General features: G+C 40.7%; 1 long non-coding RNA gene across 1 annotated transcript in view; it reads left to right on the top strand.

Moving 5' to 3' along the window:
• Positions 1-21,605, top strand: part of LOC135315674 (uncharacterized) — a 300,200-nt gene that overhangs the window by 224,617 nt on the left and 53,978 nt on the right. The window contains exons 6-7 of the long non-coding RNA XR_010375148.1: positions 63-193; positions 16,967-17,095. This is a non-coding gene — a long non-coding RNA (uncharacterized LOC135315674). The remainder of the gene's footprint in view (positions 1-62; positions 194-16,966; positions 17,096-21,605) is intronic.

The raw sequence follows: 21,605 nt of genomic DNA, 5'->3' as shown, positions 1-21,605 counted from the left end.
TCTTTGACCTTTGAAAAAGAGATTCATAACTTTTCTAAAAAATATTTTCCATTTTTACTCAGCTCACTTCCTGGTTATGCCTGGGAACAAGAAGCAGGAAGCACCATAAATCTTGTGAAAAAGCTGGTTCTGGCAAGTTTCCTAGCCCAGCTTTGCTGATCATTGAGTTTTGGATCATTTGGATAAACTTCATGTAAGTAGTCAAGCTCATGTACTTCTCCAAGCCATTTGCAAACTCCAAATCCCATGAAACCAACTCATTGCTTAGTCTAGGCAGCCTGAACTCTGCCTTTTCCTGCCCAGCTTTCTTTCACATATAAAACACATTTTTAGGGCTGCTTTGTGTTTATGGATGAACTTGGTGCTAATGTGACTTTCAGTTTTACGGCCAAGTATAATATAAGTAGGCGTCATGCAACCTTCCTTCACACTGCTCTGCTAATACATCCTAATCCTATCTGGTGACACCTTCTGCTCTTCAGAGGCTGAATTAATCCTGAGCAGAGTCCACTAGTTACGCAAAAACACCATAAAACTGCTGCATAGCTTTCTGAGGCTTAGCTTGAAGCTAACAAGTTGTTCCTTGCGTGACAGAGAAAAGCATCTTTGAACCCCAAAAAGGGAAGCAGCTCATGAAAAATGTCTTGGGAATAGATTTTCAGCTTCATTCTGTTCTCATCTAATGGTGACACAAGGCTCTGTGATAAGCACAGTAAGGTAAGTGAGCGTGGCAGGCAACCCGGGAACACCTTGCTCAGGGCTGTGCGAACAGGTACACGCACAGTCAATATCCCCAGATGTCTGCTCGGTAATGCTAATAAGGTGCTAGTATTCTCTCAGGCATGAGGTCCGGTTTAGTCCGGGGAGAAGTATGGTATTTGGTGAGGGCAGTACAGCACTCGCTGACAAAAGGGTCTACAGCCTGTCACACCTTGACTTGTTGAGCACTAACACAGCCTGGGGGATCACAAAGCTGTCATTACAAAGCATTAGCATGAGAAAAGGAGCACTCCTCATGTTTTGGCATGTCACACCCAAGTGACAGGGAGCACAAATACAGTCAGGCACACAGAACAGTGCAAGTCAACGTCGGCTTTGACAATGTTGGGCACCAAGGCTGTCACTCCTTTGACACAGCCCCTCCTTCCCCCTACCCACGCTGCCATTCGCAACAGCAGCTCGCCCACCGCTTTTATTTCTGCACAATGTGTCAATAATTACTTGTCAGGCCTCTGCTTATAGACCTGGAATGGTGAATAAACGCTTATTATGCCTGAAAAATGTTGCAAGCTTTACCATAAATCTTGTGTTACAAATGCACACAATAGGGGCTATTGACACAGAGGCAAACACTCACATTAACATGTAAAGTCATGCTGCCGAGAATGGAGTTTGACAAACTAACTTGCAGCAAAGGAGTTTCTTGACCTTTTCTTTGCCTTCCTGGCAACTGGACTGGGCTTGTGTGTATTAAAAGCCCAGATGAATGGGAGATGAGAAGAGATACTAAACATCTTCCTGTTAGGGCTGCTAGAGTGCTGCTCTACATCTGAGAGCCCTTCAGAAATGGCATTATTGGATATCATCCTTCAGATATACAGAAGCTAAGCAAACCTTTAAAAGCTAAAGTTGACCGTATTTGAATTCAGCAACCCGTAGGCTTCTGCCTGTGCCCGTTTACCCAGTGGAGGCCCTAACTGAAACGTTATTTTGGACCAGCAACTATTCATGGCTTGCCCCTGCAAATTACGCCTCTTCAACTGCTTTACCTCTTTGGGTTTCAGATTGCTTTTTGCTATGGATTGAAGGTTTGATTTTGATGTAGTGGAATAAATTGTACAGAAGGTATTTATGTCAAAGGTGCAGGCATCATAAACTGAATTCAGAATAAGAATGTTTAAAAGAAACTCTATAGAAGTAATAATTAGGGCTTGAATTTGAATACCTAACTGAAGACTCAGAACTGACTTTTTTTTTAAGCACACAGTGATCTACCTTCTCTGGGGTATTAGGAGGGGCAGGTGAATCCCTATACAGCATGGTTCTACCTCTAGGTAATCTGAATTACTCCCTTTAATATTTAATTGGTTTCCATTGGTTTCATTTCAATAGTTTCTGATGGTTTTCCTTCTTTATCTATTTCATCTTTGAAATGTTCTTTTTTAGTTTATGCCTATTTTTCCCTGCATCAAGTGATTGAAGTTATCCCATGCTTGTTTAACCCTTTCATGTTTTCAACATTCTTTCCCCCACAGCTGTTTTCTATCTTTTAATATCTCCGTCTACTTATTTTTTAATTTATTTTGGCAATGAAAGTTCAATTTCATTTTTATTAGCCAATTTCCCATAAGCTTTCAGTCCTAGATATCCTATCTGGATCTAGTGATCCAGAATTTGTGTTTTTAAATACTAGAAAAGAATATTTTTAAAGAAATGCTGCTTAAACCACAATGTTATTAAGAAAATAAGAACACATTTCTTTTGGCTATAGCCTTAAAAAGACAACTTCTTGTAAGGAAACAAGCTTTTGTTTTGCTTTTAATAGGACCTGAAGTGTGGAATGTATTTAACCTAAACTCTTGAAGCAATCCAAAAACTCTTTGGCAAATAAAGTTTACATTTTATATGTAAACTACGGATTTACATGCATGCTGTGGTACATAGATGAATGTGTAAAGCTCTACGTACCAACCACAATCAAAACTGCACAAGAGTTTATATGCACGTACCTATCTATAGAGCGTTCCGTTTACCTCGTAAAGTCAGTCTGATGTTAAGATAGTCTCTGGAAGAAACATAAGGCCCGGATTCATCCCACCTGATTTGAGCTCTGGTTCCACAGTAGTTTAAACCTGCTCCCCCCTCCTTGCCTGCATACGCACGCAGCCCCGGGCGTCCACGCGCCCTTCCTCCCGTGCGTCAGGTCAAGTGCTTGGCGAGTTGCTTCAGGGAGGCAAGCTGGCAGCAAACTATTGGCTCTTCTTGTATGATTAATTTTCTTTTGGTTTAGCTCCCTGAATTGGTTCACTGCAAATTCAGACAAGTACAAGGGAAGGGTCGTAAACACGGCAGGGGGAAGGAGGCAGCGAGTGAGGAGAGTTTCAGCTTTTGCAGAACCTTTAGGCACTAAATAACTCACCTCAGTTAGAAGCCCTAATTGGCCTTGTCCTTATCCTCCTACAGTCAGTGAAGGCAAAAAGCCACCATCAGAATGCTTTTCAGATGCTAGGTTTCCCCGAGATCTCTCTGCTGACAGTTATGCAGTCTGGTGGTGTTTGACACAATGCATTTTCATCGCTGTTTCCTTAAAGAGACCATGTTGCCTTTGTTTTCTGTTACGCTGATCTCAGTTTGGGATGAGGGCACTGACTGCAAATGTGTTGTCACTGTGAGTGAGATTACTGGATTGCCCTGTTGCTGCTTAGCAGTGAACTAGGAAACTCACCTCCCGCTTTTGACTTTCCTCCTTCCTCCGTCTTGTGAGAGCATCTAAAAGTCTCAATAGCGTGCCCTGGGGCCATGCTGAGCTGACCTAAATTCTACCCAGAGCACGGAACCTAATGAGTTCTAATGACTAGGCCTCTCTTACAGCCTTGGGCTAAAGCACCCAGAGAGAAGTGTAGTGAGACTTGTATGTAGCTTTGATAAAATTACTTCTGTGAAATCTGCTCATATAGGAAAGTACTTTTGGTGGAGTTCCTAGTATTTCCTCCTCCATTTCTCTTTGGTGCCCTTCTCTTCTGCGAAAAGGTCTAAAAAGCTGAATTCCCAAATAGATGAATTGGGCTTTTTCTTTCTGAGCTCTGCAGAAACTCAGAAAGAAGAGAGCTGTTATAATAACTTGTAGCACAGAGAAGTTGCCTGTGCTTGAGAGCCCCTTTTTGCTTTAGAAAGAATAGACCTAGAAAGCCCATTCTATTTTCTAGGAAGAAAGTCTTTCTAAAACACTTACAAAGAATACTGTGTATGCCTAGTATTGTAATGTTTGTGGCTTTTTCCTTTAACCCAGTGCACAGGAGTCACTTTAGTGATCAAAACAGTGAATGGCGTACCAAAGCTAATAAATCCAGCCATGGTACTTCATAACCTTGTTTATAGAGCATTATGCTAAATTAAAGCATGTCTGTGTTCCATGAATCCACACAAGTGATAGGTGTCTCACCCTCCTCTCTCTGTTAGTGAGTGTTTCAGACTGCTTAACTGCATTCCAGTAAGCCTCTTTGTTCTTTTTGTCCCCAACTTTATGGAAAACTGGCAAAATCTTAATAGCTGAATTCTTTATTCATAGATAGAGAGATACTGCATCCTTTCCCTCCATCGCAGAAGGAGCCCCAGAGTGGAGTATTGAAGCAGTTTAACTGAGTTTTGCTTTCAGTTTAAGGACAGGGAGGGAACAGGGTTTCATTTAACTAATTGCAGGAGGATCTTTGAGAGGCAGAACTTAATGAGGAGCGCTGGCACTTGGCCTGGAAGATAAAACTAAGCCCATCTCTTAAATAAATAGTCACATAGGTATTTCTCAAATACAAGTGGTCAGGAATTTAGTCTCACATGCAGAAGTTTCCAACTGAATGGCCTCCAATTCTTGGGCTCTGCAAATATTATATCCCTGCCAGGGGTATCAAGATGTTGACAATTTAAACTGGGAGGCTTTCAATCTCTACCTTATTTCCATGTGGCTACTTCCAAAGTTAATCCGGTACCACTAGGGAAATGAGAAGAAACAAAGAGCTAGTCACTTAGATTTTACTTTTTTTTAATTCTACAGTTTCTGACTTTTGAGTCGATTGCAGGTTTGTTTCAGGGCTGTGTTCTGTAACAGAAAACCTATGCTTATAGTTCTGCAAACAGAGCCTACGCCACAGTACTGACATCTGCTATAGAGACGCGTGATGGGCAGAGATGGGCTGGTTTGTGATTTTTGGCCAACATAGTTATTCCAACAAGAGTCACTAGTGCAAGAGTAGTTGTACCGACAAAACTTCCAGATTGTAATTTTGTCACCGCTTATATGACATGACCTTTTCCACCCAAAATAAACACAGTACAAAAAGCTAAACAGTTGCCTAATAGCCACTGTCTCCCATACAGACTCTTGAGATTTTCATGTGAATCTGTGTGTGGAGAACAGACACGGGACTAGAGCTGGTAAATCATCGTGTATAGTGGCGTGCTTTGTTTATGGCCCCATTAAAAGTCTTTTGAAACTATTATACTTCTGAGTTCAATCTTGGCATTCTCTCTTGAGGTCCCCCGGTATGCAGTTTGTAAAGGTCTCTGGGGAAACCTAGGAGCTAATCCTCTTCTTTGCATAACCTTAAAATTTAACAAAAGAGGGACAACAGAAGGGAAAATTTGTCTCTGGAGATAATATGATCTAAGGTCTATATGCAGCTCCTCAGAAAAGTGCTCTGCTGGCAGTGGTGTTCAAAATTTGTTTTTAAAATAGAACTTAAACATTTAGTCATTTGTCTTGACCTGGCTTCAGCTTTTCAAATCTCTGAAAAGTAAGGATTTTAAAAAGTGTATCATTTTTGCCTTAAAAATGACAACTACTGAAGTCAAGGTTTCCACTTTCAGGCTGTTAAGAGATGCTTTTATTCTAGGTCATCTCAGCATAGCTATAAAATGTTGCCTTGTTATTAGACCTGACCTTCCAGTACTGAGGCTAATATTCCCTGATGGAAGATACTGAGATGGAACAAAATAAAGCTTATGGATAGAATCCCAATAACAAATTTTATCTGTGGAGAGACTGGTACTTCATTTTTGAAATACTGAAGTGAAATGCTTCATCAGGATACTGAATGGTGCAGAAGCAGTTTTTCTCTAAAACCTGTTAGTAGCTATTGAGGGCTCCTAGGCATCAAAGATACAAGGATGTGCGTTGGGTGAGGGCAGTGATTTGGGGGCAGCTGGATTATCTAATGGTTGTCATGCGGTCTGGTTTCATTCACTCCAGAATTTTGATTTGCAGTGATTTGCTCGTCTCTTCTGCTACCCCAACCTCATGATGAGAGGTTGCCCCTTTCAAACTTTCAGATCCGTGTTAGAGTGGAGTTTATATATACCACCAAGATGAGGGCTTTGGTTGAGATACTTCGGAAGGTGCCCATTAACAGTGCTGATCTCATGCCAGAGCATGCAAGTATCTCCCTATAAATTCAGGAAAATGCTTCAGGGTGTGAGGGTCAGGCGTCTGTTGTATTGACTTGGCCTTGTTTTCTGTATGCCCCCAGCGACTGATCAGGAGTTTCTGTATGAATTAAAGCAGATGATTGGTAAAGTGCAAGATGTAGAGGAAAAAAACCCCTCTGCTTATTTTTCGTAAGCGTTGCCATGAGTCAGCGGCACATGACTGTGTCCTTCAAGGTTACATCTGCAGGAGAGGACAACAAGTAGAACAATCTGTTGGGCTGAGCGCAAGAGCACGTTTTCAGCAAATTCCCTGCCCTTATCTCGGGTTGTTTATGGCTCCTCTGGGAGGATTATGACCTTCTATCTCCTTTCCATAAAGGGTGGGTTTTGTTTTGAAAACATCCTTTTCTAAAGAACTGTCATAGCCAGTTGGAGTCAATTTTATAAACCTCCTCAAAATGTAGTACCAGCAGACTTCTGTTTTCTACTTATAAATGTGACAAATCCAATAACTGTGGAGTGCGTTAACCTCTCTGCTGCTGCAATTTTATGTATTTTGCTGTTTGTTTTCTGAATTTCTTTGTCTGAATTGGATCTAACCACTGAGAAACTGAAAACCTCAAGTTTAAGTGCAGACTGTTATAAACTACTGTTTTCCAGGCTGTTTTACTGACATACCATTGCTGCAGGGCAAACGTATGTGTGGTTACACCAGATTGTAGTTCTGTCCTTCTAACTGTTGAGGGAAAAATATATAGTTTTGACTGGTTTGTGCATACCAAATGAAGTTCCAATGATTTCTATTAGGAGTGGAAGCTATATTCTTTTTTTTTGGGAAAGTTATGTGCCACTGCTATCTCTCTGCAAGGCAATCTTTCCAACAGAATGCTTTTATCTCAGCCTCTTCCCATGCTGAGCTTCCATCTCTCTCTTTCAGGAATGCTCCTTAAATTTTCTTATAGCTTCTTAGACATTCTGGTGCTGGAATAGGACACAGAAACATCTCACTATAACACAGTTTCTTTCCTCCTTTCGTAAGACTGGCCTTCTGAGTCCTCTGACCTCTGAAATGCAACTTCCACCTGAAAGGTAACCTCCACTATTTGCTTTGACAAATTGGTCTGCACTTTCCACTGTTTTCCAATGGGATGTGATTATCTTAAATGTCTTATCCATGGCCTTAGAGTTTATAATCATTTGGTCATGTGGGCTTGAATTTTTTCTGAGCAAAAAGGGTCTTCAGCCCATGTCTCCTGACTCTTCTGCCTCTAGACTATTACATAAAAGCATGCTATTGCTGTTACTAATGTCTCCCTCCCGTGCCACATTTTTCATTGAACAGAGCTGTAGTTGTTGCTTTGTGCTAAAGACGATGCTCTTGGTACCTATTCAAGAATGCTTAGGGAACAATTGCTGTAAAGGCTCCTTTGGGTGCACTGGGACAGAGGCACCTAGTACCACATCCTGAACTACCTGGGTAAGATGAACAGGCTGCAAAATGTAAGTGCGTAGACGTAACTTGTGTGCATTGTTCTTTCAGCTAAATGCCTAAATTCTAATGCAAGTGATATAAATAATGACTCTCCAATTTGTCATTCTTTCTTAGATAACCAGTTCAGTAGGTTGGAATAAAAAAATAGATGTGATAGGTCCCAATTTTAGTGAGGCTTTTGACGGTGTCTTGTAGGTGAAGGAGGGAAAAGTGTTCAAGATTGAGTGACCATAAAATAGGTACGTGGTTGGTGGCGGGGGGAGGGAACAGACATTAAATTAATGGTTAAAAAAGGTGTGATGTCAAACTTGGAGGGCATATCAAAGGAGTGGCTTTGTAGCTGACTGCTTGGTTCGCATATGGTCAACATTGTTATTAGTATCTTGTGTTATGTGTTTAAAAGATGAAGTATGAGATTTGCAAAGAAGAGTGAGCTGGGAAGGGCTGCAGATGTCCTTTAGCATGATGCTGGAATTCAAAACTTTCTGATAAATAGAAGAAATATTTAAAACAAAGGTGCTGAAATTCAGTGAAGCCAAATGCAAAGTGTCACGCTGAGGAGAAATGTATGATTACCTGGCAAGTCAGCAGAAGTGCAGAAAAGGATGTGGAATCTGTAAAATTTTCAGACTGAAGATAAGTCAAGTATGGTATGTGGAGGCAAAAAGACGTCTTCTCCTGGTACATATTTGCCAGAGTACCATATGTGGAGCTTAGGAGGTGGTTACTTTTGCTGTATGAAAGAAGTTTTTACAAAGAAAACACTGACATTTTTCTCAGTGTCAGATAGAATAAGTAAAAAAGTAATTGGATTCAGTTACTGCAAAGTTGCAAGTTGATTTATGTAAGATATTAGGAAAAATTAAATGATGAAACTTATGAAGCACTGAAAATTGTATCCAAGGAGGCTTAGCATTTCCTTCACTGTATGTTTTTAGCAACAGATTAGATTGAAATCAATCAGGAGTGGTCTTGAAATATTTATCCAACTGTTGTGCAAGGGGAAGAACTTGCTGACCTTTTGAATCTTCCTCTTCTATGAGAATCTGTCTCTAAAATCAATTCCTGCTATTTTGCCTACAATAAATTCAGCTTCTAAAATTCTCATGTGCGTGAAGCTGTTTTTGTGACTGTTTTCCAATTCGTTTGTTCTTCTCTTAATGTTTTGTTTAATTTTCCCCTACACTTGTGGATGTATGTTGGCTTTAAGACATGCACAGAGCTGGAGGAGAATGATGTTTTCCTATATTGAAAATATTGAGAACTCTAGAACACTTTTTCTATTTATGAAGAAAGAACCCCCCCCCCCCCCCCCCCAAATTTGGGAAAGGCCAATGTAAAATATTCATTATGATATATTTGGCATCTTTTGATACCTGTCAGTAATAACACATACAGACATAGATATTGAGTTAAGAGGGAGGAGGAAATTGCTAATGTTATTAGAAGACTAGGTTCATGTCATTGGTTCTAAACTAACACAACAAAACTGCTAGTTAATGCAATGTTAATAAGTGCTTGGATGACAAATGTAAGTGTGAGAGTTGGGGTTTGAGCACACAGTTGGCATGTAGCAGCACAGAAAACCACTTCAGGCCGTGTTGCTCTTTGTGCCAGTGGCCATGCTTTTGATGTGGCTGCCACATGTGCACGGCCTTGCCAGGACTGAATTAGGCAAACATTTCATTAGAAAGAAAATTGTCAACCACTACTTTTACATGCTTCCAAGAACAAATCCTTCCCTGCACCCGACCCCCGCTCCCAATACTGTTATTCTGGAGGGAGCAAAGCTTTCTGAATAGAAATCTTATTTCTCAATTGTGTGAATAACTAGAACTGGCCAGATACAGAATTTGTCACCTTGATGACAGCAGCACTGATAGCAAGGCAAGGCCTTCTTTTGACTCCAGTGATAGTTTTGGGTGCTCATTTTCTGGGATGATGGACAGGTGTCTTGGTGTCTTGATTAACATTGTCAGACCTCAGGTTAGCTATAGAGATGACAGCAGGAAGAGAAAATAGATCAGTTAACGGAATTGTGTGAATCGTTGCTAGGTATCCATATTAGAATAACGCTTTCTCACTTCCCTAGCAGGATACATGACCTCATATGCTCACAGGAGACTATCTGTTGGATTTGTTCCATTTTGTGTAATTTTGAAATTCATGAAGTTGATTGGAAGGATTAATTATGTATAAGGCATGTGTCTGCATGTTCTTTTCATCTGTGAATGTTACCCTGCACGCAGTTATTAGGGGCCTGATTGGACTGAGCATTTTGACAAGAATTCAGTGACAAAAGGGGCCCATTATTCTTTGAAGTCATGGGCTAAGGAAGAGGAATGCAAGTAACATCAGTAATGACCTCATTTAACTTGTGACAGAGTACAAGATGGTCATGAAAGGTCATTGTAATATAACTGCATTTTACTCTATATGCTGCACTGCTCATGGTTCAGCCAGGCTGTATTGCAGTTTTAATGAATGCTGAAATTCTCTTATGTTCAAGTATAGGAAGGATGGATGGAACAAGACAATAAAAACTGGGAAGATCCTTCCCTCTCTCATACACTTAAAAGTGAATTAGCAAAGAGCTAGAAACAATGAAAGACTTTTTATCTGCTGTGAGTTTTTAATGGAAAATTTAATTTTTTACTAAAGAAATGATCCTGTTAAGAGAAGAAAAAAACCCCAGTAGTTCCATAGGAAATGTTGTCTTTTCCTCATAGCTACAAAACAAAATGATTTCTCTTTTCAGTCAAAACTGAAAAACTGTAGGGACAAACAGTCTGTTCAAAATTGCTAGGGAAAAAAAATATAGTCTGCATTAATATAACATTTCTGTGAACCTCTAATGCAATTATCTAGCTACTTTTGTAAGCAGCAGGCAAAAGAGTATTCAGTGGCCAGCTTGGGAAATCCATCCCCTTTCTCCATAACAGTTATGCCAAAAGTAATGAAACTTTTGGTAAGGAAAAGAAAATAAGCAAAACAAAACCAACTCCATTGCCTATTTCATACTCTTTCTGTATATTTTGCCCTCTTATGACTCTGTACATTTTTAGATTTTGAAACAGATTTATATAAAAGTACAAAAATACCATAAAGCAGATAATTCTAGCATTTTTTTTCCTGGTGGGAGACAGGAATTACTGGAAATCTCTTGGAAAAAACCTGCGCTCAGAGGAAGCAACTCTCCATGCAGTCCTCAGAGATTTGAGTATTTTACAAAGGGCTTGGGTCAACATAAAACTTTCATGTTAGTAGTGTGGATCAGCTTTAAAGGCATTTGTATATTGACGCTGTAGGCAGTTTCCACTAGATGTCCATAGGCTGTCTTTCTTCTGTTTTGCTTCTTAGCTGTGCTTTTTCGATAGTTAACTTTTATGGTTTCAGCAGTTTCCACTTGAGGTTTGCAGACATCTCCAGTCAGGATGAATTGTCATCCATACGGGCAGACTTCTGTTTCATCAAATTTTTGGAATAAAGACTATTTACCATCAGCACAAGAAAGAATGATATTTCATTTGTCTAGCCCTTGTTGGGAATGTTCTGATCAGGCGCAGCCCACAAGGGCCTGATATCCAAAACCAGCTCTAGATTGTGCCATCAGCTTATTTCCTTCCTGCACAAAACTGCCTTTGCGTTTCTGTTCTAAGTAGCAAGCCATCTAACAGCCAAGGTTGCATGCACAGTCAGTTATATGTGTGGACCTTTGCAGAGGATGGCAAATCTACATCTGTGTGGACTTGGGGCTGATCAGAGTTGAGGTACCTCTACATTGTGTCTCAGAACCAAAATAACCCTGTTTAAAAAGATATGTAAACCCTCCTATTATGCACAAACTATACCATGTTTAAGGGCCCAGTGGAACAGGACCTATGTATGATGTAAGTTCTTTTTTACACCTTATGCAGAGCAGACAAAGCTACTTGGAAATCCACATGCTTTTCTGATCTCTTCATGCTGTTTGGTATTACGTAAGTACCAATGACAGTAACCACCATGTCCTCAATGTTCTCAACTGATCGCATCAACACTGTACGAGTTTCCACACAGTGGTGACTAAACTTTGTGGATCCTGCTTTGGGATGCATTGATTGCAGGATAGAACACAATAAGGATTTTTTTTTCAGGCTAAGTCCTCTGTTGGTGCTTCACAGTCCTCATCAAGGGTTTTTGAAGGGATATTTCTCATCCCCACCCCTAAAATGTTGAGCAATGTTACAAATTTTAATTCCACAGGTCTATTTGAACATCCAGACTCTTATTTCACAATAGCTGGATGTTTGAAAACATTCAAGTGTGTAGAAATACTGTTATACTAATTTAAATGTCCCACAGTCAAGCCTTGCAGTTGTTTTCTTGCAACACGTGTCTCTTACTGGAAGCAAAACAAGTGGGCCTAGTGGAAAACATGTGACTTTATCCGTTATTTACATCTCCTTTCCACCCCCACCAGCCAACACAATTTGACCATGAAAGTCGCTGGAGAACAGCAGCCTATAAATATTCAGAGAAATCCAGGCAGGGCAAAAACTTTGCAAAAACCTTTGACTCACAGACCCTGAGAGTTCGGACTAACCACTGCTGGCCAGGGACACAAGCTGAAGTCAAACAAAGACTGATTGTAATTTTGTGGTTGGACATGAATGTTTTGCACAACACTGAGGCCACTTTGAAAACTGGGCCAGGGTTGTAAAATAACCTATTTACTGCAGTGTGCATTGTACTTGAAAACACAATGAAGCCTTGTCGATTCTAACTGGGCTTGGTAGAGACCTTACAGCTGAAAAAAGCTCTTCTGGCTATAAGGAGCCTTGTGGGACCTTGCTTATTTTATTTGTTGCTTTTGATTAAGTGAGGTAAAGTGGATTAAACGCAAAGCAAGGAATTGGATATGTTCAAGTTCTAATTCTAGTTTTCCCACTGATTTTTCTCTTTGACCTTTGGCAAGTCATTTAACCCTTTGGGCCTTTGATTTCTTATCCAAAGAACTGGCATAAGACCATGCTACTCAGACAGCTTGGTGTGATGACTAATGAAATAATGTTAATGAATTAATAATTGTAAAGCCTGTAGTACATGAAAAGCCTTATGTTAGTGGTAAATGATAGAGGAGTCTCATGAGTCTGTACAGCATTGTCTGTGTATGATGAAGTCAACTCCCATTGATTTATTTTGGAACCTCAGTTGAACCCAGGCTTAAGCTTGGGGATTGAACTTGTGACCCATGGCGCTGGCAGTGTGATGACCTCCTGCCTGAGGGAGAATATTACCAGCTGGAGTCTTAAAAGTACACAAGTGTTGAAAGATGCAGATTGGTTCTCCATGAGCCTTGCACAAAGGCTTAAATCCCTGGAGCCCATTGATCTTTATGAAGCTCCCTCAGAGCCTGTCTATAAGCAGCATGGTCAGACAGCCAACTACACCTGAGACGAGATGAAACCCTTGTTTCGCTGTGTGGTGTGACCTGAGGAAACTCAGGCATTCTCATAGTCCGTGGTCTAGCTAAGGAAGACGGGGCTTCACAAAGCATACATTTGCTCCTTATGGGAGCCTGCCCAGGCTCCCTCCAGTGCAGCAAGGAGTAAGTGGGTTTGCTTGATGACTACCTGAGGTGGTTGATCAGTCTTTTCATTAGACAGTTTATTTAGTTATTTACATCCTTTCTGTTATGTCTTGCACAGATGACCTAAGTACCTGCGTGCTCTGGAAATAGGAGTGGTTTAAGGTCTGAAAGAAGTGTTGTCTGTAGAGATCGGGGCGCAGCTGAGGGACTGGCTCTCCTCTTACCCTACTAAGACTTGGCTGTTTGTGGCCAAGCTGAGCAATCCATGGCTTTCAAAAGGGAGCATGTAGTAGGCCTCCTTATCCCTTTTCCAGTCATTTTGGGGCCTGAGAGAGGGCCTACTTAAAATACTTGCTTTGGTTAAAAGAAAAAAAAAAAAAAAAAGGCAGGTCTTCACTAAATTCCAATAGCAAAGGCAAAAATGGGAGCAGGGAGGAATAGACAGGCATTGTAGATAATTTACTATAATAAATTTGCTTTCAGATGTAACTTTGGCTTCTTTCTCACCTGTTTAGGGCCCAACTGCTACAAATCTGCTCTGCATGATCTGCCTCCATATATTTATATGTCGTCTGTGTGACTTCCACACAGAACAAGCCATGATAGAAATCTTTCATTTAATTAAAATTGATTTTAAAATTCCCTTGATCAATAATGAGTTAAAATTCATCCCAGCAGTGATGGGAACAGCAAACCTTCTGAGAAAAGCTTTCAGGCCAGTGGTTTTGGCTCTGGAGACTGGGTCTTGCCTGAAATTATCCCTTTCTTGGCTCCAGGCTCCATGGTGCTTGGCACGTTATGGTTTACCCTATAGCCCAGCTTGTCAACCACCCATATGAAAAGCTGAGACATCCAGGCTAAAGGTCTCTTTCTTTTTCTGTCTTTTTCAGAACAGATGTTTTAAACATCAAACTCTATAACATCTATTGCCTTCAGGTTGGTAGTGCCTGCTAGGCTTCAAGATCAAATTAGTATTTTGTGGAAAATGACCCGATATTTCTTCTTTGATTCCTACACTACAGCTTATCTAATCCTTTTGAAGTGCTCACTCAGATGGCAAAATGGGGTAAGTTATTAGTAAAGTGATATTTAACAGCTAAGTTTAAAAAATGGCAAAAAGGTCCCTCTGCATTTAAGTTTTATACCCCTGTAGAAGAAAGACCCAAACCAAAGATGTATAATATAATAGAACGCGGTTTATGTAACCTTTCCTAATGGAATTTTGAGAGGTTAATAAAGATCTACTTCAAATGACAGTAATACTCTGTTTTTCACACTCCAGGGTGCTTCTTAATTAATTGTCTCAAGCCTTCACTGAGAAATACTTTACCAAAAGTGCTCTGATCAAGGAAAATTAAGAGGCTGGAGTGCTCACTGGGTGCTGCTTCTCTCCTGGGAGTTACTCATTTGTCCCATACCAGCACGTGATGAGAACTTTGCTCTGACCAGGCGACTGGATCACCCTGCTTGACCTCCTTTGAAGCCACACTGACCTGAAATAACACCTTAACACAGAGGATCTGATAGCAGGACTGGGGCTCTCATTAACTCTGGACTAGAATAAATGCAGAAGGTAACACCAGAGTGGTTTAAATTAAAAGAAAAAAAAAAAGTAAACTCTGTAACTAATGTGTAAATAACAGCAATTTACATAGTTTCATACCAAGTGAAACTGGGGTGCTATAAAGAGTGCATTGAACAGGAATTGCAGAAAATTGCAGAAAAGCAGATTGGTCTTGTATCAAACAGGAAGGAAAGGAAATGTCAGCTGTAGTAGAAATGTCTGGCATGATCTCGGATCAGATGGGTATGTGTTACCATGTTATTCCCTACTTAGGGGAAACTGGTTTATGGAATTGCTAGTTTGCATTTTGTGTGGAAAACATTGTGAGATGATTTGCTGATGTTTTCTGTCTTTCATAGAAGTGTAGAATATGAAAGGATGCCATGATGAGGAAATGTTTTGGAAGCAGAGAAGCAGGCACTCTCCTAAGCATTCCCTAGCACATGGAAAAGGGTATACAGTGCAATAATCAGTTTAAAATAATCCTAGAACATTGAAAGTAGTATAAAATTAGTAAATGTTGTGATAGTGGGACTTTCTTTGCCATCTAAAAGAAAATTTAGATGCCTTTGTGTTAGTAGGAGCAGTAATAATTTCTTAATAAAAAGATTTTAAACCCTAAAACACTGCAAATCTTAAGGAAGCAACAACTACAACAAATCCTTGATAAGGTATTTAACTTATATGTCTGTTCAGGATCTGCCCTTGAATAATGATAAATAATAATACCTATTACAACCTCTGTGGTACTTTTATGTAAAGGTCTCAAAAGCACCCTGCAGGCAGTCATTACGCGAGTCACACGGTACCCCGGTGATGTCGCTGCCTGTGATTACAATACCTGTGTGACAGATGAGTAACATGAGCCTTAGAGATGTTAAGGCACTTGCTCGGTGTGCTGCCGCGAGCTGATGACAGTACCAGGAATAGACTCTGAGTCTCCCAGCTTCTGTGCTCTCACCTCTAGACAGCACTACTCTGCCTGTGAAAATTCCTACAGCAATTTTTTTTTTTTGTGTACCTACATTATCACATTTTTACAGAGCTAGTAAAGCAGCTGAAGTTTACTCATTTTATTTTATGATGAGAAACATTTTTCACAGCTCTGCTTGGTAACGGCAGTAGATGCTCGATGCTTTTTCAATCATGCATGTTGTGATTAGGGACTTGCGTTATGCTTGCTGCAGCCCGGTTTCTCTGAGCACCTTGGATGCATTGCAGGAAAATTCCATGCTGTTCCCCAGATGGGACTTTAGGCCATCTTGCACTGTGGTACCCTGTATTTCAGTGTACTTGTTCTGTGCTGTGAGGTGCCTGGAACTCTTACCTTCCTATTTCTCCATTATCCCTTTCCCGTCTCTGTCTGCTCATAAACAACTAAAAAATATTGCAGGTAATGTGTTCTGACTTTCGATTTCTTTTGCTCATCTTCCTTAGCCATGGAAGTAGGAAAAAGAGCCTCTGAAACAACCAGTAGGATGAAACACAAATGCTTGTCTTAAAATTTGCTCATTTACATTAAAAAAAAAACAGTACTACCTGAATTTTGGTTTTTCTCGAACGGTTCCTTCTGTGGGGATATATTCTGATTGGACGGTATGAGTATTGGTTTATATTTCTTGTGGGAAGAAGGCTATTGTCAGAAGGGTAGGAAAGAGTTTACTGTGATATGTTTTTTTTCTTTCCACTCTCCCGATACGCTGTTCCACAGCAGAGCATAAGGCTGTTAGATCCTTGCTAATAATGTAGTTCCCATGACTGTGCAAAGAAATGTCAAAATGTTAATGTAGTTATCAAGAGTTCCCATGCTGCCTCATATATTTGAATCTAGTTCAGAAAGAGGGTTGTGATCAGAGGAACAGTTCCTTGCTTGGAGTTTAAATATGCTTTATTTTCTAGGAAGGCATTTTGGAGCCTCTACCGTCCTTCCTAAAGACGTAGCTGAGGGAACATTTGGCAACTTAAACAACCCCCGTTTTCCCTCCTCACTCATGCACCTGCTATTTGTTCCTCTGCTGCTCCATCCTTGTAATTGTGCCATTACAGTTGTTGCTAATGGCCGCAAGGGAACTGGGTGCATAAAGTAAGGTAATTTAAGGGAAATGGCAGACAGACAAACGTAATGACCTGCATTTTCATTTTGGCCAGTATGATTATGCCAATACACAGGTATTAAAACAAAAGCTTTCCTATATTTCAGGATGAAGATTGGCCAGTGCCTGGATTTCCCAGTGGTGTGCAGAGCAGGACCTCTGAGCAGCCTGAAGCCACCTACCCCTGCCACGATGGGGAGCTCAGTAAGTCCCGCTTCAGAGTAGAGAGATTTGTTGTGAGTAACCACCTCTGGAGTGAGAAATTTTGTCCTCTTTGCTTTGTGATTTTATTACCATACATAATTTCAAGTTTCCTAGGCAAGTTCATTAAAAGATATGTGTTTTTCTATAATAAAAACAAGAATATGTATCATCTTAACTATAGAGAAATGGCGGTTATTTCCTACATCTAATTGTGTTTTCATGGGAGATGAAAACGGACAGTGCTTCCCAGAAGAAAGCTTGACCCTGCACAAGACTACGCTGGAGGCAATTTAGGGATTATAGCTTGTGTTTTCTGAAGTCATTGTCTGTTATGTGGAAAATTCAGTTTTCAGGAAGTCCTCAAAATTGGCCAGAGGGAGAGAGATGTTCCACTACTTTCAATCATCAAACAGTTTGTTTAGATAAAAGGCTTCATTGTCTTTGTCTCATGATTTCTGCCACAGCCGTACTGCTTGTGAGCCATGTATTTATAGGCTGTAGATTTGAAAAGAGCACCAAAGTCTTGGCAAATTATTTTATTTGGTGTTTCTGGTGTGGTGTATCCGTGTGTTGCAAACTGGCTTATAGATGTTACCTGTTTCAAAGGCAGAAACTAGACAATGGTTTGAGAAAGCTGAGAGAAAGGGAAATCAGCAAAAACTGCTGCTGCTGTATCTGGTTTTCCAGTATATCCTTCTCAGCGGTATTATCGGGTCTCTAGGACACACCTTGAGTTCTGTTACTCTTTGGAGTTCCCTTGCGGTTGCTTTTTGTCTCTTCCTCTCAGGACCCTTTTGACCATCTGTGGCTTGTGGAGAATATGAAAGCTCTTTCCTGTGTCCAAGATCAATAGCTTTAAAAACAGAGCACAAGAAGCCACTAATCATCTTTTCCACCAGGCATGATTAATTTCTGAAGTGCTTCAGCTAGTTCCCTTTGATGTTCTGTTTCCATTTTTTTTTTTTTTAATTTTTTTTTTTCAGCAAATGTCCAAAACTGAGGCCCACACCCACATGTGTCCTGCAATAGGCTGGGGCTGGCGATGACTCCGCCAGACTGTGCTGTTTGGATGTGGGTGGGCCACTGCTTTTTGGAAAGCTCTCCCAGATCCTGGAAATAAGATTTCAAAAGCCAGTTGAGATGTTTCCCAAAGCACCCTGGCTTCAATGGAAAGCAGTGCTGCTTTCCTGCCTGAATCTTGGATTAAGAAAAGACGGAAAAGGGAGGGGGAGAGGGGAAAAAAAAAAAAAAAAAAAAAGAAAACAAACCCCAAAACTAAACATCCACTGTACAGACTTACATTGAATGTAGTTCAGGTGCTTAGCTCTGCTCCACTGAATAAGAGGGTGACTGAGAGAAGCTACATCCCCATAACCATCTCCTCTTTATGTGAGTAAATAAGACATTCCAACAGTGCTGAGGCTTGGCCAGTGGAAAGATTTTTTAAAAATATTATTTTTAAAGTTACTAAGTCATCCACAAATCCACCTGGTCTCTCCTGCTTCTGCTGAGCTCCACAGCAGCACTGAGGGCTGCTATTACCACAGCGTTACTTGTATAAGGAGAGATTACATATAAAGTGGGTGAACTGGTTCCCTGGAATTCTGGAACTACACAAATTCAATACTGCCTTCTTTGCAAGAACCAAAAAAAATAATTGTACTGCAAAATGGGTGGTGTGGTGTTGGCTCGCTGGGGAATGAAGGTGCCGGCGTATCGGTGTGGCTGCGTCCACGAGCTTCAGTGTTGCCTCCAGTTGTATTTGGCCAGACTTGCCTAGTGCATCTTTGGCGCTCAAAGGTGTGCGCTTGTGTACAAGCTGGCTTGTAATGGGCTATTGCTCAGCTTGCAGGGACAAACACTCACATGCACTCCTTTCCTCCTTTGCACAGATACTTTTCTAACGATCGGACTTTGAAAATGTGTTATAGTGCATGTGTGTATCAAACATCCATGCTACTCTTGTGGGACTGCCACTGACTGCTAGGTAAGGATGGCATCTATAACCTTGTCAGGAGATCCCTGTTTCAAAACAGGAGCTGGCTATCATTTATTTTTAATATACTGGATTTGATTATCTTTTGTTCTTGTGTGTCTCAGTCATAACCACTTTGGCCCCTACAGAAGTGCTGAGGCTCTATGAGAAAGCCTGCTTCCTTCATTTTTGCAGCATTAGTTAGGATGGAACTGAACTGTAATGAGGAAGCTTGAGCTGGCAAGGTTTCTTACCCAAATGTATCAGCTTATGAATTTCTGGGCATCTGTGCTCAATATGAAGCACCTGCTCATGTAAGGTATGTTCTGTAAAGATTGGATGACAGCCCAATTGGAAAGGAAGAATTCCCACATTAAAAAAAAACCAACAACCTGTTGAAGGCACAGCAGTGAGCAGAGCAGCATGTGGCTCTACAATACGTAGGAATAACAGGGATGGGAAGAAAGTCTCTACAGCAGGAAAAGAGAATTGTACACAAGAAATTAAAATGTTCTATAGTGATTAAACTGCTAATGTGCAAAAGAGAGGAAAGTGGTTCCCTCTTTGTTTCTGGAAGCGTGAAATGCATTTTGTGCTGTCTCTTGAGGGTGACCCACTTATAAAAGTTGAATGATGACAATAGACTTCAGTGAGGCTAAAACTAAATAGATACAGCTGCAGACATTTTCATAAAAGAGAATCTCCCAGGAAATAATTCTGTTAGGGAATCCAGACCTTGTTTTTAGTTACTACTGGATGCAGTTTTTCCTGATCTTACTGGAGATGTGTGTTTGTCAAACTGAGTGTAAAAATTATGCTCCATTTAATCCATTCTCCCTTGTTTCTTTCTTATCTGTCACATGTAAGAAGGCTGTTCCTCTTGTGTCTTCTAAGATTGCTTTTCATATCCCAGAATGGGATGGGATTTCTGTTCTCTGGGTACTTCATATTCCAGGGGTTCATAGCTAACGCTTGTGCCTCTGGTGTCTCCTTCCTTGTGGCTGGTTGTTACAGGGGAATCATGGCCGATGTGATTTGGAGTATACACATGAAAGTGGTTTTCATGTCCTTGTAAGAATGAGGTGGCCTTCGTTGAATTATGTGATAAATAATATATAAATTTTTTTTTTTACATTAAAAAAGAATAAAATATATTAGTCCTTATATTGCATTTTCATGTGCTGGTCACCCTCTGTGAGACAAAAGTTCCTGCAGGATGGTCCCCAATGTCTGTCCAGAATTACATCCAGCTGATATGATATTAATTTGGCTCATATCCAAATAAGGACTTACAGTGAAATTCTGTCCCCAAGAAAAAAAAATGGCAGCATTGCCAAGTCGAGGCTTGGATTGTCACTGAGCCATCTTATGGATTCATTGCTTAGGAAGACATGGGATTCACAAACTAGCTGTTAGTGCAGAGACCATTTGAAACCATCAACTCCAATTGCTTTGCACTCTCCTAGTTTCAAAACAAGCATGTGATTTTTCTGTCCTAATTTGGAAATGGAGAAAATATTTGCTTCTGGGGTTGTAATCTTATATTAAATACCAAGTTTAATTCCAAATCAAACACTTACAGGTGAGTTATGACCCCCTAAGTGGCACCAAGGCCCCCTTGAAAAGAATGGGGCCATTCATTTAGAGAGTGGGGATGTTAGTCTTTAGGAAAAGGCTGCCAATCCATTTATTCCCCTCCTTCTCCTTATGTGCCCTACAGCTATTCCGTAAGGTGTCTCTTGCACAATAGATTTTATTGTTAACTGTCCATTTATTGCAAAGGCACTCTTACACCTGCTGCAGCCGTTCCTGGCAAGGAATATGGCGTACAAGTGCTCGTACTTTTGATGAAAGTTGTAGAATATTTTAAGGGTTTGGTCTTTTCCCTGTGATGTTCCACCACTGTACAGTTCGTTTCCCATTATTTTCCTCCTAGGTTATGTTCCTGTGCCTCAGCCCATAGAAAGGAGGTTGGTTTGTTTCATCAGGACTAAGGACCTAATTCACAGCTAGAGGCCTCTTTCACGACTTTTTTATCACTCAAAAATGTGTAGATATGGGACTTTGGGACATGGTTTAGGAGGTATGGTGGTGTTGGGTTGATGGTTGGACTTGATCATCTTAGCAATTTTTTCCAGCCTTAATGATTCTATGATTTTACATATTGTTTTGCCCCTTGTGCCAGAGCAACATGGGCACAGTATGTGAGACTCTGCCTAATCAAGAGCAGCAGCGTTTCCCAACTCTGCCAAGCGATGAAGGGTGAAGGTGGCAAAATATTAGGTCTAGCATTGGCTGCTTGGATGATATTTGTTTAAGGTAATGAATACTTTTCAGCTGCTCCCCCCCCCCCCCCCCCCCTTTTTTTTTCCCTTCTGTCTGCGTTCCTCATCCATTACAGGTTCTCCTTTCCTGTTTCTGGGAGGGTTTAGGGATGAAGCTGTAGTCTCTGTGAAGTTAGTAAGAGTAAGGTTTCATCACACCCACAGAAACCATGGTTGGTGGTGCACTGTTTCTGTACAAATGTTTCACTGAATCTGTAGCCATTTTATTAAGCTGCATTTCCC

This window comes from Phalacrocorax carbo, chromosome 14 (genome assembly GCF_963921805.1).
Source record: "Phalacrocorax carbo chromosome 14, bPhaCar2.1, whole genome shotgun sequence".
In the NCBI taxonomy this organism is placed as follows: domain Eukaryota; kingdom Metazoa; phylum Chordata; class Aves; order Suliformes; family Phalacrocoracidae; genus Phalacrocorax; species Phalacrocorax carbo.
This window is presented reverse-complemented; position numbering and strand designations above follow the sequence as displayed.